Here is a 17644-nt window from a genome sequence, read left to right on the forward strand (position 1 = left end):
CCAAACAAAAACACAGATTATCATCGCTTTTTTTCTTGTTCTCAACTTTATTGTTTAACAGTTATAAAAAAAAAAGTTTTCAGACTATCAAAACTACAGGATACAAAAATATTTACTTCATTATATTTAAAAAAGCAATATCAAAAAGTTAAAGTCGTACTGATTTATTATACCACATTATTAGTTTATTAAATAGGTTGCTAAAAATCTTGTGTTAATTGTTTTAAAATTTAGCTTATCATAAACTGTTTGGTCTATACACCACATTGTTTCTACTAATACAAATATAATTTTTTAGGCTTATTTTGTAAGTAAAATAATAGTAGACTTCAAGTACATTTAGCTTATATTGCTATTTATTCTAAACAAAAAACTGAAGCAAAAACTGGAAAAACTTACAGTGAACAATTTTTTTTTGTTTATTTTATTTAATAAGAAGAACTAAAATAGTTTTTTATAATTAAGAACTTGTAAAAATAGTAATGAATTAATTTATAGCTACAACATGTTTTTAATCTATCAAAAAAATGCATGTACACTAAAAGTATAGTCTGCATTGAATAAGTTTCTATTGTATTATAGTATAACCAAGCCAAACAAAGTTAAAAACTCTTTCTACTCATGTTTTGCTTTGGTTTTACGTATAACTAAGGTTAATCGAAAAAGTGTCCAGATCAATTATTTCCTCGACACAATTCCTATTAAATGCATCATAGACAATTAAATCAACAAATAGAAAAATATATTTGCTCTTATTACGATGTTAGTTAGTTTGTTTTTTTAATGATGTATCTATGTAATTCAAGTAAAGCCTCGAAAAGAAAACTGATCATTCTGTTTGTGGTTTATAAACTAAGTTCAACTTTTAATATGAAACTTAAATTATAAAAAATAAGCTGTTAATTAATTTTGTAACTAAGAAATGAAAACTTAAAATATCCGAAACGTTAAGTTTGTAATAGTATGGTTTTTTGTATTAAGAAATTTCAATTGTTTTTATTTGAGATAATGTATAAAGTTTGTGTAAATTCTTACCTGCCGAGCTCTAGTAGTGTATGCCACAGCTATGTACCGGTCAATACTCATTGCTGTAAGAAAAAACACGCTTGCTGTGTAATTAAGAGTTTGAAAAGCTCTTGCAGCTTTGCATAACCCTTTAAAATTGTTTGTTTAATGTAATTTTTATTAACTTTTTTTGTCGTAAGTTTTAGATAATTTTGTCAAAATTTTTAATACTTAAATATAATTACATCATGGCAAACTTCTGAAAACTTTAATAAAATTTTTAACTTATGAAACGGTAAAAGCTTTTTAGAGAGCATAAATGAAAAGCTTTTTAAAATTAATAGATTAAACTTGAATATTTTTATTAATTTTAAGTTTAGTTGCATGTACAAAAAAAACAACCTACCTAAGCCAAAATTCCAACTGTTAGAAAGTTTATACATTGCAAAAAACGGCAACATAAACAAAAATAAGCTATCTGTCAGAGTGAGTTGTAGAACGTACATTGAAGTAACTGTCTTTGCTGAAATTTAATAAAATTATATTTTAAAAGAAGTTGTAATCAATAAATTAAGTTAAAAAAACATTAATAATTTCTTTAACAAGTTAACAATATAGTACTGAACAAAGAGTGTATAAACTAATAACGAGTAATTAAATACAATATATCTATGTAATTAACGATTTACTCGTTGTTTTTAAAACTAAGTTGGTTTTTATTTAGTAAAATGTCTTTGTTTACTAATAAATTTAACAACATTTTATCAAAAAAGTGTTTAGTATCTTTTTTTTTACTTTTTATTTATTCAAAGTTTTTGAAATTTGATATGCTATAAAAATTAGCTTCGTAGTCAGATAGAAAATAATGTCAAAATTTATTTAAAGCTTTTGCACTTTTATATAAATTATACCATTTCAAATATAAAAGAAATAGTTTTCAAAAAATATCTTAAACCTTAGTCATCACCAAAAATTTATTAAACTTTTGATTTTTTTTCTAATTTAAAAAAAATATTTTCAACATTTTGTACAAAGACTTTTCTATTAAATAGATTAAACCAAAAAGTAGGAAAGTACTATTTAATAGTCAGTTCTTAATATGTGTAAAAAAGAATGAAAATGTGCTTAATAAATTTACTTCAAACCAACCTTGTAGTATTTTCGGTTAAAAACTTTAATAAATTTTAAGAAGAAGAAAAGCTTAAGCACATGCATTTATTTAATGACAACATATGTGTCCCTTTAATGTATAATTAAGCTCTCATAAAAGCTTCTGCTATGACATGATTCAAAAATATAATATTTCCTTTCATTTCAGTAATGATATTTAAGTTTAATAAAAGTTATTTAAGTAGAATGTACCTTATATAAGTTTAAATAAAATAACTTCGTAATATTTACACTAACTTTTTTATACTAAAGTTTATTGATTATTCATTTTGCATAGTCTTTGTGAAAAAGTAATTTTTATACTAAAGCAGAGGAAAAATATTGATAAAATATTTGATTTAAAAACTAAATTTGATTTTAATTCTCATATAATTTTAGGTATAGTGAAATTTTATCTTATAATTTAGTAAAAAAGCAATAAATAGTTTATTTTTTATTAAACATACTTCAAAATAAATTTTGCTTAAAAATCTATGGAACATATAATAAAAAAATTATACTATATTGTTTTTAATGAATGAAATTAAAGTAAAGAGTAAATTTTTTTTATTTTGAGTTGAAATTAATTTTACTTCATAACTTTTTAAAATGGTTTTAGATTATGTCAAGTTTTTTATTAGAAAAGTTAGCTTGTTACAGCGTAACTTACTATAACATATACTAAACTCAAGGTTTGTCATAATATTTTTAAACTAAATTTTTAGGTATAGTTGAATTTAATCAAATTAATCTTTTTTTTACTGTATCTTTTTATTTGCACTTATTGCTTCTCGACATTAATTTTTTTTTTGTTAGTAAAACAAGGAGATTTTTTTTGAATACAAGCATATCTTGTAGGATTTAAAAACGGCGGATTCCTGAAAACAAATAAGTTTATGAATTATTCAATTATGCTTAGAAAATACTTTGTCTCGTCATCACTTCGACTTATTTACTAATAGAAAAATAAACAACAATACAAAAATCATAATCATTGTTACAAAGTCTTTTATTGAATAATGCTGACTAAACAATCTAACTCAGCAACTTTGAGTTTTGAAAAAAGCAACTGCTAACAGTTGTTTAGACATGGTGATATAATTGACAAGGCCGGAAAATGATAAATTTACTTTTGTATTGTTTATTTGAAAAAAAACAAGAGACTAATTAAAATAGCTTCTACGATCGAGAGTGTTTAAGACCAGTTGTCTTTAAAAAAGGGAGGATTAAGTGTGGAGATAATTAACTGTTAATGTATACATTATTTGACATTTGAATATTGTTTAGACCTAATCTCAAGAGAATTAAGGTTGCGAATTTCAAATGAGTATTTATTAAAAATATATATTTTTAACAAATATTTTTTGTTTATGTATACTTGCAGTTGTTTAAAAGTCTAAAACTTTAAACATAAATCAAAAACATAAACAGAATGTTAATATTAGTTTAATTATGAAACTTGAAATAGGTACAAGCAGTATTCCAAATCCAGTAACTTTAAATGCTACTATATCAACAACAATTTTTTTTTTTTTGTATTTTTTAAAACAAAAACAATTGCATAAGTATTTCTCATATTTAAACAAAAATAATTGCATAAGTTAAGTCAGTAAGCTATAGTTAAATATAAGCAATATGAAATTTGTAATTCACGGTAAAAAAAAAAGAAATATAGATGATATAAGTTTTCTTAGTTTAATACTACGTAAAAAGAACAAGTTTTGGAAAATCAATTTTAAAATTGATTTTTAATCTGAAAATAATTTTTCTTATTTTTCTTTTCAAACTTTTTAGCTGTTTTTGTACTAAAACAATCTTTTTTGTACTCTTAAAAAGTGACAAAACATCTTTAAGCTATTTAAAATTTGTTTATCAAATGTAGTTTATTTAGGCGGAATAAATAGAATAAATGATATCTTAAAATACTCATAGGTTTTCTTCACTTTGAGAACTTTGATCAAGTTGTTTTTATACTATTAACCTACTTGCTTTTTATTTTAATATCTTTATAATAAAAGAGACAAATAATAGCAGTAACTTTGCTACCTTGCAATAATCGACTAGCTTTGAAAAAGCTTACTCGAGTGAATAAAACAAACTTAGTCATGTTGATACTGTTGCACATAAAGTAATTTTAAAACTAAGTTTTTTCTATTAGTACGCTCCCATATTTTAAATTGTAAAATTACTAACATGTTTTCAATATTTTTTATAACTTTACTTATAAAGTTAAATTAGTAAAACATAAAATATTTACAAAGCATTAGTAAGTGTGATAAATATTAACTTATAAATAAATTTATACTATCTTAATAATAGGTATTGTCTATAAACTTTATAACACAGTTTTTATACATTTATAAAAACACTTACTGTATGTTAAATGAATATTTTATAACTATTAAACACATTAATGAACAATTAAACAGAACTAATTTTTCATGATTTTAGCATTTGTTTAAATTCTCAGCTTAATTTTAATTAAACAACTTTATAGATTGACATGGGCATACTTTGTAACGATTTTTAAAACTAACCGGTTTCTTTGCCCATGATTATAATGAAAAACACTACCATGTTAGCGATAATTCCAACAACAGCGATAGTAAAGTAAACTGCAGCGAGTGAAATATCCATCGGTCGAGGATTGTATGTAGTATTTGTAACATTCATCTCTTCCAACAAACCATGCATTTTCGACTTGTGTATTATTTTAATAGCAGCCGCCTAGTACTAGTACGAAGTGTTAAGCAGCAGTTAAGTAGTTAAACAGAAACTAGAAAAAAGCTAATATTAACTACAGAGAACATGTTGTCATATATTATAATAAATGTATATTGTTCACTCATATGTGTTTTTAGAGTATTTAAGTATGGTTGAATCAAATTTACTTGTTTAAGAAATAAAATAAAAAGACTAAAAATGTATTTTAAATTGAAACAGAAAAAAAAAACTAATAAAAATAATTGCATTTCCAAAACACTTCAACTTTAAACGATATTAATAAACCAACAGACAAAACAATAACTGACTTTCTGATATTTAAATAAGTTTTTTCATTTTTATACTTTTCACGTGTTGTATTCATATACAATGCCTTGAAACTATTGTCAATAGAACACTATATTTTCACAGTGGCACTTTTTTCTGATTTATGCAACACTCTCATATTAGCATGAAATGTTCATGCTGCGAATTCGCAACCCCGTGATACAAAGTTCAGGTCACTAGGTTAGTAGCTTTTCGCCGCTGCTGCCTTTTCATTAATTATTTAGTGTAAAAAAGTTTGTGTATAGCCTTTTAATTAGAAACAACGTTTTGTACATTAACAAAGCTTTTTTTTAGCTTTAAATATAACTTTCTTTTTCAAAAACAAAAATACTTTTGTTTAGTATTTAAAAACAAACCTAAAACAAATAATAATGGCTTACAATAAAGAGTATTTTTAATTGCTTTTATTGGTATTAATTATTAATACAACTTTTGATCCCTTAAGTTCGTTTTACACTTTGTTTGTTATTCCAAATATGCACAAATAAAATACAAATTTAATAAAGAAAACTTAAAATTATCGAAAACTGTATACTTCTCTTTTATCTTAATTTTTTGGTTTATAAAAAGATATTCAATAATAAAAAAAACAATTATAGCTGTTTGTTATTCTTAATTTATATGTTTATTTTTACTTCTTTTAAGCAGCTCGAATTTCCTAAGTTGGGTTATCTTAATCATACAACATGAGTTCTTGTAAAAAATATATTATATCTTTTGTGAACAACTTTGTTTTTTTTTACTTTTGATCTTTTGTAAGTTAGTTTTTAACTCTTGAATTGAAACCGTACTCAAACTACTAGTTGGTCAGAAAAACACTATTTTACGAAAATATAAGTTTTAAGTAGCGTTTGTGATGTGGAAGTTAATTTTTATTTGTAAAATAATTTGAACACAATGTATAAATTCTTTATAACAGTAGTGAAATTATGATTTTAATGGTTTTGGACTTTAATTATTTTAATGCTTGTTAGAAACTATAAAACATAACATTAAAAAGTAAGATAAGAAAGAATATACACCTGATTAGAAAACATTAGTTTTTTCATTAAACTCTATTGACTATGCAAAATATATTTTTCCATTGAAATTTTTTTAGGAAAACTGATTAACATACTAAATATTTAACTAAATAAATGACTTGAATTAAAACAAAAAGCAAGATATTTTTTATCTGCCATTTTAAGTATTTGTTCTTTAAAAAATTTGTGCAATCTTGTTAATATTCATAATAAACAGGCTTTAAGAGTTGTGATAAAAATTTTATCTGAAATTTAAACAGTTAAAGTGTTTATTATCGTTGCATTATATTTAAATGTCTTTTAGAAAACAAATTACTACAAAAACTAATTGTTGTAACAAAGATACATTATCACTGTCAAAGACTTAGTAGTTCAAAAAGTAGAATAACAGTTTTATTGTGATAAGGATCAATAAAAGTAATATTTGTAATACAAAACTGAAATACAACGGATTTTGATGAACAAAACTGTATTTTGATTGGATATAAATAAATTAATGAATAGTTTGTATATATGTAAGTTTAAAGCTAATCAAATCAACAATAGTAGAAAATGTTTAGAAAAAAAATTGTAATAGTATAGTTTAGGTCTTTTTTTTTTTTTCTTTGTTCTAAAAGACTTTTAAAATAGTTTTAAATAAAACATCTTATGACATATTATCATTTTTATACATTTTTAAATGTTTAAAATCGTTATGTAAACCATATTATAAAACTTCTGTTTAAAATGTGTATGTACAAACCTTACATATGTCATTAAAAACTTAAGAAGATGCGTAAAGTATATGCTATTATTTTTTAATATTCAGCTTCATTGATTGATTCCATTAAAGCTTTGACGTAAGTTTAATTTTCTCAAATATCCAGGTTAAGCAAACTTTAAAGAGTCATTTGATCTGAAAATTGTTTGATCAAGCATATGCTTGTTAGAATAATTATTGCGTAACTTATTAAATATTTATCAAAAGAAACAAAATCTGCTGTGGAAACCTGTTGTAAGTTTTCAAAGATGCAACGCACATTGCAATTTTGTGAAAGTCTTATAAACAAAAAGTTATAATTTCCGAATCAGGCACAGAAAAAAAAACTTCTTTTATCTCTTGTACCAATGATAAAGCCTTTAACTAAGCTAATAAAAACTATTTACAGTTTAGGTTGCTACAAAAAACAAGTATTTAGTTATGTTTACCGACATAAACTTTTTAGATATAATTCCAAAATAAAGTTTTTAAAATTTGACAAAAGGATTAATTTATACCATAACTTCAAATAAGATATTCTTGTTTATAGTTTAAAACATATATAAGTGCTTCTGATATCCTTAGACTTCTTTCATAAAACAAAATGCTTTTTTAATTTCGATTCTCATAACTAATAAAACATGCTACTCTAGTTTGTTAGTTAGTTAGTTAAAGTAAACGAGAATATATTTGAGAGAAAACGTCGATACCAAATAGTTTAACACAATCATTTGTACACAATTTGAAACTCTTAATATTTTATTTTATAATTATTCTACTGTGACCAACGTAGTATAAAGTTTATAAGTTTTTAATTGAAATTATGGAAGCTCAAACAAGTTGAAATCATAAATAATAAATAAGTAGAATGGCACATTTTGGTATTTGACGTTAGATTATAATCCCAGTTGAAAAATTCTACAGTTTTTATATTATATAAACTTTAATGTATATATGTTTACTTATATGAAATAAAAACTTTAATAATAGTTCAAAACAACAAAACTTTTTTGAGGTTAGATTTGATCATAGATTTATATTAGCAGTACTAACTATTAATCGATTCAAAAAATGTGTTTGACTATAATCATATATACATAAAAAATTATAAAAATTATAAAAGCTATTTAGGTTTCAAAAATTTAATAGGTATAAAGTTTTTACCTAAATAAAGAATTAAAACTTGTTTTACATAATATTAAGCCTTAAGTTTGTACTATCAAAATACACTTGATTTTAATGCAAACAGACTTTAGATACATGCAAATGCAAAGATTAACTTCAATAAAAAACTACAAAAGGCATTTGCAAAGTGATCATGTTCAACATCAATAAAAACAGGAAAAGGTATGTAATGTGCAGAAATGTTTCATTTGGCTTACAAGTAACATGCATGTAGATTTGTTGTAAATTTTTGCATTAATCGATCCACCACCCCGCATTTAACTTTCATTTCATAGTTTCGTAACAAGTATTACTGTTTTAATAATAAACTTGTCTAGTCTTATTGTATTGATTCTTATTGTTTATGTAAAACTAAGCAAAAACAACAACTTATAAATGAAGCTTTTTGAGAATTTTTTTATCTTGAGTTAAGAGCTGTAAGCAAAGAATGATTTAAAACGCTTGTACTCACTTTTTCTTACTTACAATTAATAAAATAAAATATCAAAAACTAACTATGCTAAAATCAATTCACTTAAAGATCTGTAATTATAAAATTACAAAAATGAGAAAACTGTTTACGATTTTTAGCTAGTGTGCGATTAAAAACCAATTTTTAACTAAACTATATAAAATATTTCTAAAGCTTTAATGTTTGTGTAAATCAACTTTGCAAAAAAGACTTATTTACCGACTAAACTTAATTTAAAAAAGAAAGCACAATAGACCTAGAATCGACATTTTAAAAATATTATTATTATTGAAATTTTAACTTAGATTGTTTTTATATTTGCTCTTCTTTGTAGCTAAGAAAAGCTATTTTAGCTATATCTATCATATCCACTGATTATATTAAATACTAATTTTGTTTTCAATTCTCACTAATTTGAAAAGTATTTAATTATTAAATATTTTTTGTCATAAGTTTTAGGTGTATTAATAGCTCGTAAAAGCTCTAATTTTTAAAAGCTGAATAGCAATTACTTATTAATTATTTTATTATTTTGAATTACGAATAAATTGTAATTATTTCTTCCTAAGCTAATTTTAAAAGAAATATCAATTAAATTTAATTTGGGTAATATTTAAGTTAAATTACTTTTCTTCAAAGTCGGTATAGTGATAGAGTTTTATTTTTACGTAATTAATTTTTTTTGCACGTATTACTGAAATTATTTATAGTTTGAAATTTATTATGGACCTTAAAAAAGTCATAATCTTTCAGATGCACGTCATATTACAAAAAAGTTAGTTTTTTTACGTTGTTTTTTATCAATAAGTATAACAGGAAGCTTTATCCTAAAAATCGATTTTATTTTAGTTATAAAAGCTACATAGAATTAAAAAATTAAAAAAAAAAGTATTTTTTATACCTTTTTTTTAGAAATAATGATAGCAAATAAGTCTTACATAAAAAAGTATTGTAAAAAAGATATAGCAAGGCTAAAGTAACAAAAAATAAAGAAAATAATATATATAAATCACTACAAGTTTAACAATCAAAAAAACCATACATTATTATTTTTATTTTATAAATTTCGTGCAATTAAAAATTAATTTTATAGAGAATAATGACTATAAACTTATCAACATCAGCTTAAAAGTAAAATGAAATATGTTAAAGTAAAGTTCGACGTTAAATTATCTTAAACAACACATACTTTTCATGTTTTGTAAATTTGTAATAACTTGATTTACTCAGTCTAAAATGTATTAACCGTTTATAGAATAATAGTGTTAAAAGTTTTAGTAATATCTTTATTAGTGTTACTTTAGTAGTGTTTGTTGATGTCTGTTTGATGATTAGTAAGTATATAATCATGAAGTTTTGTTATACTTTTAACTAATATAGTATTTAACTGTTTAGAATATATAACTGTTTTTTACTATGTAAAAAACGATTTCATAGTGTTAGTTTTTTATCTATAAATATATATACATACATTTTAAGCATAATAAAATATTTAAAATTAGATTATCTAAATGCATGCTCGTATCTTTAAAAAAAGGTGTACATACTATTATTAATGCTTAAAAGTTATTTTTGTTCTATTAGCTTAAAAATATTTTAGTTCCTTTAGTTAGTTTTTTTTAGATTAAAAATATATAAATCTATCATAATAAACATGTATAACTAAATATAATATTACTATTTAGAAAAAATACTTTTCACTGCCGCATTAAAATCTTACAGCATGTGAACAAAAATTAGTAAATTGAAGTAAAAGTAGCTTTTGCGGTTTTACACAGTTTAAAAAAAACACCTAGTTAAAGTTTATAAAAGCTTAGAAAAAATTATACAAAATCAAGTTATGAATTTCCTAATACAATTTTACTTTATCTAAACCAGCTCTATAAAATATCAATACACTTACAATTTTTCTCTAGAATTTACATAACTTTTTTTAATAATTTACCAGAACTTTATATTGTTTTTAATAATCACATTTATTGCAAAAATTTTGTGAAAATTTAAATGAAGACTAAGTTATAGATGATTATTATAAGAACATATTTATTTGCAGTTTTTTATTAGATCAAAGGATTTGTTCTAAAGATTGTTTTTCAAATTAATATTTAAGCTTCAAAACAATCACAACTTTTAAAATAATAACTATTATTTTTTAAATAAAAGAATTAAATGATAACTTAATATTTTATCTAATGTTAATAAATAAAGTTTAATACGTTAAAAGCTCAAACAAGTTTAGTAGAAAACAGTAATTCAGCTTTTTCTAAAATAACTCAATAAAATTAAATTTTATTAAATTTTAAAACATTTGTATACATAAGTTTTAATGTCAGTATCATTTTAAATTGTACATTTATGTTAACTTTAACGTTAAAGACTAATAAAAAACAATTTAGGTGCTTAAAATAAGTTATAGCTTTAACTGTATGTTTTTTAAATTATTTTTCAAATCATTTTTTTTTTTTTTTTGTGTATTATACACGGTAAAACAGAATTTATATTTTAATAAACTTATACAACAACATTTTAGAAATAGACTGAAATAGTATATTTAGGAAGTTATTTTCAGTTTATACAAAAACTTCAAACAAAGTATGGTAAATAAAAAGATTACACTTTTTATTTTACATACTTTTTTTACATAACACACTGTTGTACTTAATCTTTTTTGTTATTGATACGAAAAACTTAACTGCACCAAATCAAGGTCCTCATGTACAAGAAAAAATAATTACCATTAAAATAACCATCTATAAAGTAAAAAAAAAAGTTTTAAGTTTATTGAAACACTGAAAAAAAACCGAACAAAGATTTTTTTAGTTTAGTAGAATAAGGTTAAAAAGTAAAAATATTATATTAGCAATTATACTTTTATTTAAGTAAGAAGAAGATTGTATTTTTAAACAAATATTTATTTAGTTATCATCTGCTTCAGAAATTCTTTCAACAGGTGTCATTTCAGTTTCACATCCATATAAATTAGAATCGGGTCGCTGTTATTTTGTTATAAGTTTATTTTTAAACTTAATATCTTTTTACTGGACAGATAAAATATCAAAAAACAGTTTAATTTAAAATTAGTTAAGAAGTATCCTGTTTTTGAAATCAAAGTTTTGATGCATAAATATTTTGCAATATTTTATATAATTTTACTACAGCGTTAAACAACAAAATAAACATTATTTTCTTAGTAATTTATTTTTAATATAAGCTAGCTTTTAAAATTAAGAACTTAAAATGTTTCAAATCAATAAAATAAAAATTAAATATGTTTATTTTTCATAAGTACACATAAGCACAAAAATACAGATAATTTCCAATACTTTGAAAACAAGTTTGGCTTCAAAACTAAAAAGAAATATTTACAACAAAAGAAATCAAGAAAATTCAAATTAGGTAAATATCCAAACTTATTTATACATATTCCTCATTATACATATTTAAAATTTCATATCATGCTCAGTACAAAACGACATCTGAACAACATTAAAACTATATCATATACACAAACAATTTTCTTTAACTCCTTTAAAATTAAGTTTAACATATAACAACTGATTCGTAAAAATCGTAAAAACATGTTTTTTACACAAGTAAACCAACTGTACTTAGTAACCTAATCATTTTATAAAGTTTAAATAAAATATCATAGATCAAAATTCTGTTGTTTTTGTAGCACACTGTTTGAGTTTATTGCAATTTTTTGTAACCTTTAAAACAAAACAAAAAATCAATAAAAAAATTGAAAAATTATAGTTAGATTAGAAATATATTAAGTGAAAATTAACAAATATTATTTACTTAGTTAAAAAACTTAAGCTATTTTTCTTACTTTTTAAGTTATATGCCAGAAAAAAAATATTTCTGCTATTTGTTTTTGTAGTGCATTCAAGTTCGAATTAATGTAACAATATATCAAAAGAAATAAATCATGGTAAAAAAAAATGCTTCTTATTTTTTAAATAGCTACGAGCTAGTTAATGAAGACAGAAAACATTCGTCTAAAAAAATAAATTTTAAATTGTTTAATTTGATTGAAACATTGTTTACGAATTTTTGTAGTTTAAAACTAAATGTTTTCCTTTACAAAAAAATCATCTTTGATTTTTTTTTTTGAGCTTTTTTTTGTTTACATAGTAAAAAAGACTAAGCATTTTTAGACAAATTTATTTTGGAAAATTTTAGTAAAAAGTGATCAAATTTTAGATTGCTTTACTAACTACCTTTTTTTTGTAAACTTTTGGACTTTGGAACTGCTGTTTATGTTTGAAATTTTCCAAAAAAACTTTTTCTCTACCATCATTGACTTTTCGTTTTGTCTTTCCAAATGAATCAACAGACGAACTCTATTTTTTGTTAAAAGTTCCAAAAAAAAATTTGGCATAAACAACTGTACAGTAAATGTTTTTTTTTTACCATGACTTATTCGTACAGTTTACAAAACAAATAAAATTAAGTTTAGTAACCTAAAAAAAATTATAAAACAGCAAAACACTTAAAAAACTTTTAGTTATCTTTAACAGTTTAAATCAGTTAATGTAATAAAAACGGTTCATTCTTATATATACTAGACTAAAAACTGAGACATTTATTTTTCCTCAAGCTTAGAACTAACCAATGAAATTATTAAAAATTTAAACGAAAATTAAGAAATTAATTAGTAAGCTGATTTATTTTTAAACTAACTATTTGCAAAAATTGTATACGTGAAATATTAAATAGTATAAAAAACAAATGTTTCAAATCCAAGTATATAACATTTTTTTAGAAAACTTATAGACTGACAGTTTTGTAATTTTTAGTAACTCTTAATATTGTAAAGCTTTTATAAGTATTACGCATGAATAGTTATTTTGTATTTATTAATAGTTGCCTAAAACGTGCTTATTCTTATTTTGTTGAAGCCTGAAGAAATTGTCTATCTGTCTTTCGAAACAGCTGTTGTTAAAAAAAATAAACTATAGCACTCTATTTGTATTATTAGCCTTTTACACTTGTAAATCGAGCACTCTTAAATTGTAATAGTCAAATTTACTAGTACAGCAAGGCCCCAGAAAATCTCTGTTGAGCCAACTACACATTTTACTATTAATAATGGCACACTTTGAAAAAATCAACTTCCATTATTCAACAAAAAATATTCCTATATGCAGCCAAAACGAATACAAGCTTAAGCTAATTGACAAGATAAGAAACTTCTGCAGGCGAATTAGATTGAAAGTTTTCTACTGTACAAACAAAGAAGAAAATGAAAGTATGTATGAAAATGAGGAAAAAATAGAAACTTTTGGATTTAAATCAAAATTCCTACCAAAACAAGAAGAAGAACTCAAACTTTTTGAAAGTGATATGTTTGACATTGTTAAACAATTAAAATTCAGAAGGATAAACAATAAATTCCAAGAAAAAATTCAAAAAGATGTAAAAACAATAAGAAATAGCAAGCAAATCTATGTGGCCGCAGACAAAACAACAAATTATTATAAATTGAACAAAAATGAATACATAAAATTAAAAGAAGATTCCATCAGAAAAACATACAAAAAGAACAATTATACTGTAATTGACAGTATAAATAAGGAAGCTAAACAAATAGTCAAAAAATTAAAGCTTGATAAGAAGCTAATCAACCAACTACCATTAAAAGATTGTTATGTAACACTCAAAGACTACAAAGACAACTTCTTCTCAAAGCCAGAAACAAGACTAATAAATCCATCAAATTCAGACATTGGACAAATCAGCAAAATTATAGTTGAAAAAGTCAACAAATCAATCAGAAATACAAAAGAATTTAACCAATGGACTAGTACAGAAGAAGTACTGAAGTGGTATAAAAATTTGGAAAAGAACAAATACAAATTAATGAAATTTGATATTAAAGATTTCTATCCCAGCATAACCAAAGCACTTCTAAATAAAGCAATTGAATTTGCAAGCAACTACGAAACAATCACCGAACAAGATAAATCCATAATAAACAATGCTGCAAAATCTGTTTTAGTAGACAAAGAAGAAATTTGGACAAAACAAAGCATAAGTGAGAAAGATAATGAGCTGTTTGACATAACAATGGGGAGCAGACATGGAGCTGAAATAAGTGAACTAGTTGGACTTTATATACTCCAAGGCCTAAAGCAAACACTACCTGATAAAATAATAGGAATCTATAGAGATGATGGACTAATAGCTTTAGACAAATCAACAAGCAATGTTGAAATAGAAAAAATAAAAAAAGAACTATATAAATTTGCTAAATCATTAAAAATAAAAATAATCATCGAAAACCCAGCATTTCAAATAAACTTCCTGGACCTAAACTTAAATCTAAAAAAACACAGCTTCTTCCCATACAGAAAACCAAACAACAGAATCAATTATGTAAATGCAAATTCTAACCATCCACCAGCAATTATCAAACAAATCCCAAAGATGATAGAAAATAGATTAGCCAAAAATTCAAGCAGCAAAAAACTATTTGACAGTATAAAAAAAGAATATAATGAAGCGTTAAAACTAAATGGATACAGTCATGACATAAATTATACAAAAATAACCAATGAAACAACTGTGAAAAAGAGAAAAAGAAAAAGAAAATGTATATGGTTCAACCCACCGTTTTGCTGTTCAGTGAAAACAAATGTGGGAAACAAATTCTTAAAAATAATAAAGAAGCATTTTAGCAAAGAAAGCAAACTAAATAAATATGTCAACAGCAACTGCATAAAGCTAAGTTACAGCTGTATGCCAAATATCGAAATGACAATCAAAAGCCACAACAAAAAACTGTTGAATAAAGAAAAAATCACAGATGAGACGTGCAATTGTAGGGACAAAAATAAATGCCCCCTGAAAGGTGGCAATTGTAGGACTGAAAACGTCATATATGAAGCTTCAGTAAGCGCAAAAAACGAAACCAAAACATATATTGGAATAACAGCAAACCAATTAAAGAAAAGAATTTCAACGCACAATACAACAATCAATTGCAAACCTGATAACAGAAACTACAATAAATACGTCAATTCAACAGAACTATCAAAACTAATTCACAAATTAAAAAACGAAGGAGAGGATTACAAATTAAATTGGAAGATCCTAGAAAAAGTAAACAAACACCAACCAGGAAAAACAACATGCAAGCTTTGCTTGAAAGAAGCCCTCAAGATATTACAAGCAAGTAACAACTGTATCAACAAAAAATCCGAACTTATGGGCAGTTGCAGACATAGGAACAAATTTCTGTTGATGAATTGGAAGCAAGCAATTAGCTAGTATAACAAATGTTCAAATTAGGGTTTTGAATTTTGAGTTTTATTTGTTGTTTTTTATTATTTTGTTAAATGTTAAATATTTCGTTTCAACTTAAATTCATGCATTGTGTTTAACCATTACTAGTTAATATGTTGCTTTTTAATGTTTTGTTTTATTTCGAAGTATATTAAGAATTAAAGCCAATCCTTTTGCCAAAACCTTTAACTATAATCAAACATTCTGATATTATTATTATAATTACAATACAATATATTTTTCTAATTGCTAACTTAATCTAATCAAAATAATTAACAAAAAGCATTTCTACTTTCTCTCTCTTTTTTCTCTCTCTTTTTTCTCTCTCTTTTTACTTTCATTTACTTTCTTTTTACGCATGAATAGTTATTTTGTATTTATTAATAGTTGCCTAAAACGTGCTTATTCTTATTTTGTTGAAGCCTGAAGAGATTGACTATCTGTCTTTCGAAACAGCTGTTGTTAAACAAAATAAACTATAGCACTCTATTTGTATTTGTAAAGCTTTTATAATAATAAATAAAAGTATTCGTATCCAAAATAATTTTACTTTTGGATTTTTCTTTCTATTTATATGTAGATCCATAAGCAGCAAAAACTTTTCGCTAACCTTTTTGCAGCCCTTAAAAGAAAACCCAGTAACTTTTTTTATGGCTGTAAACGCAGGTAGAACACGTCTGAAGTTTTTCACGCTTTCTTGCAATCTCTCTTTAAAATTGTGGCCTAGGAAAGTGTACAGCAAAGGATTAATAGCAGAGTTGGCATATGCCATGGCAGTGAAAACTTGTACTAAGTAGTCGCATGTTTTGAAGGTTAAATATGTACCTGATTAAAAGTTTTAACTTTTTAATAATGAATCATATAAACATATTGATTAACTCTATATATTTTAAAGTAATAAATAGCTTTTGCTTTTAAATATCTTAGCATATTATTTTAAGGCCTAGTAAAAAATTTCGAACCCTTACAAAAAATCCCCTTTTTCTTTCTATGCTTTTACCACTTAAAACTCAGTTGAATCAAAACAAACGTAATAAATAAGTTGTTTTTTTTTACTTGTTTTATCTTGTATTTTTATTTTATTGTTTTTTGTACAAATGATACACAAAGTAATCAATTATTAGTTAATAGTTTTACTTGAAAGAATTTCACATTTAAGTGAAATATTTTTTTGGTTATGTTTTAAAACCAAAAAGAGTTACGAATAGTTAATCTTACTTAATAGTTTTACGATTAATAACTTGTACTACCATTTCAAAAAAAAATATTTATTTTATAAATAAATTTAATTTTTATAAGCACAAGTTTATTAGGTTTTCTGTGTTCAAATAGTCACATTAGTATATATTATTTTATTTTTTCGTATTCAAAAAGTTACACATGTTTTAACAGCATTTAAAAACAAATATAAAAGCTTAAAAATGTTTTATATGTGAAATCTCACTACTCTTTATAAAATATTTTTATTCATTTTTATATAAATATAACCATCATCATTTCGTCTTACCTCTCATACGGATCATGTCCAATACAGAGTATGGGAACCAGCAAACCAAAAAGCAAACGACCAATACTGCCACCATGCGTGTCACCCTTTTTCTTACAATTTTTGATTTTCCTCCGCTAGTCGTGGTACTTTGTGACATTTTCTCCTCACTTACACGTAATTTGTAAAGAATTGATAAGTAACTGATTGCTGTTAAGTAGTTTTATTGAAGTTAAGAACTATTTTTCACTAAATTATCCTAAAAG

Source organism: Thalia democratica, chromosome 7, assembly GCF_965202585.1.
Source record: "Thalia democratica chromosome 7, ktThaDemo2.hap1.1, whole genome shotgun sequence".
In the NCBI taxonomy this organism is placed as follows: Eukaryota; Metazoa; Chordata; class Thaliacea; order Salpida; family Salpidae; genus Thalia; species Thalia democratica.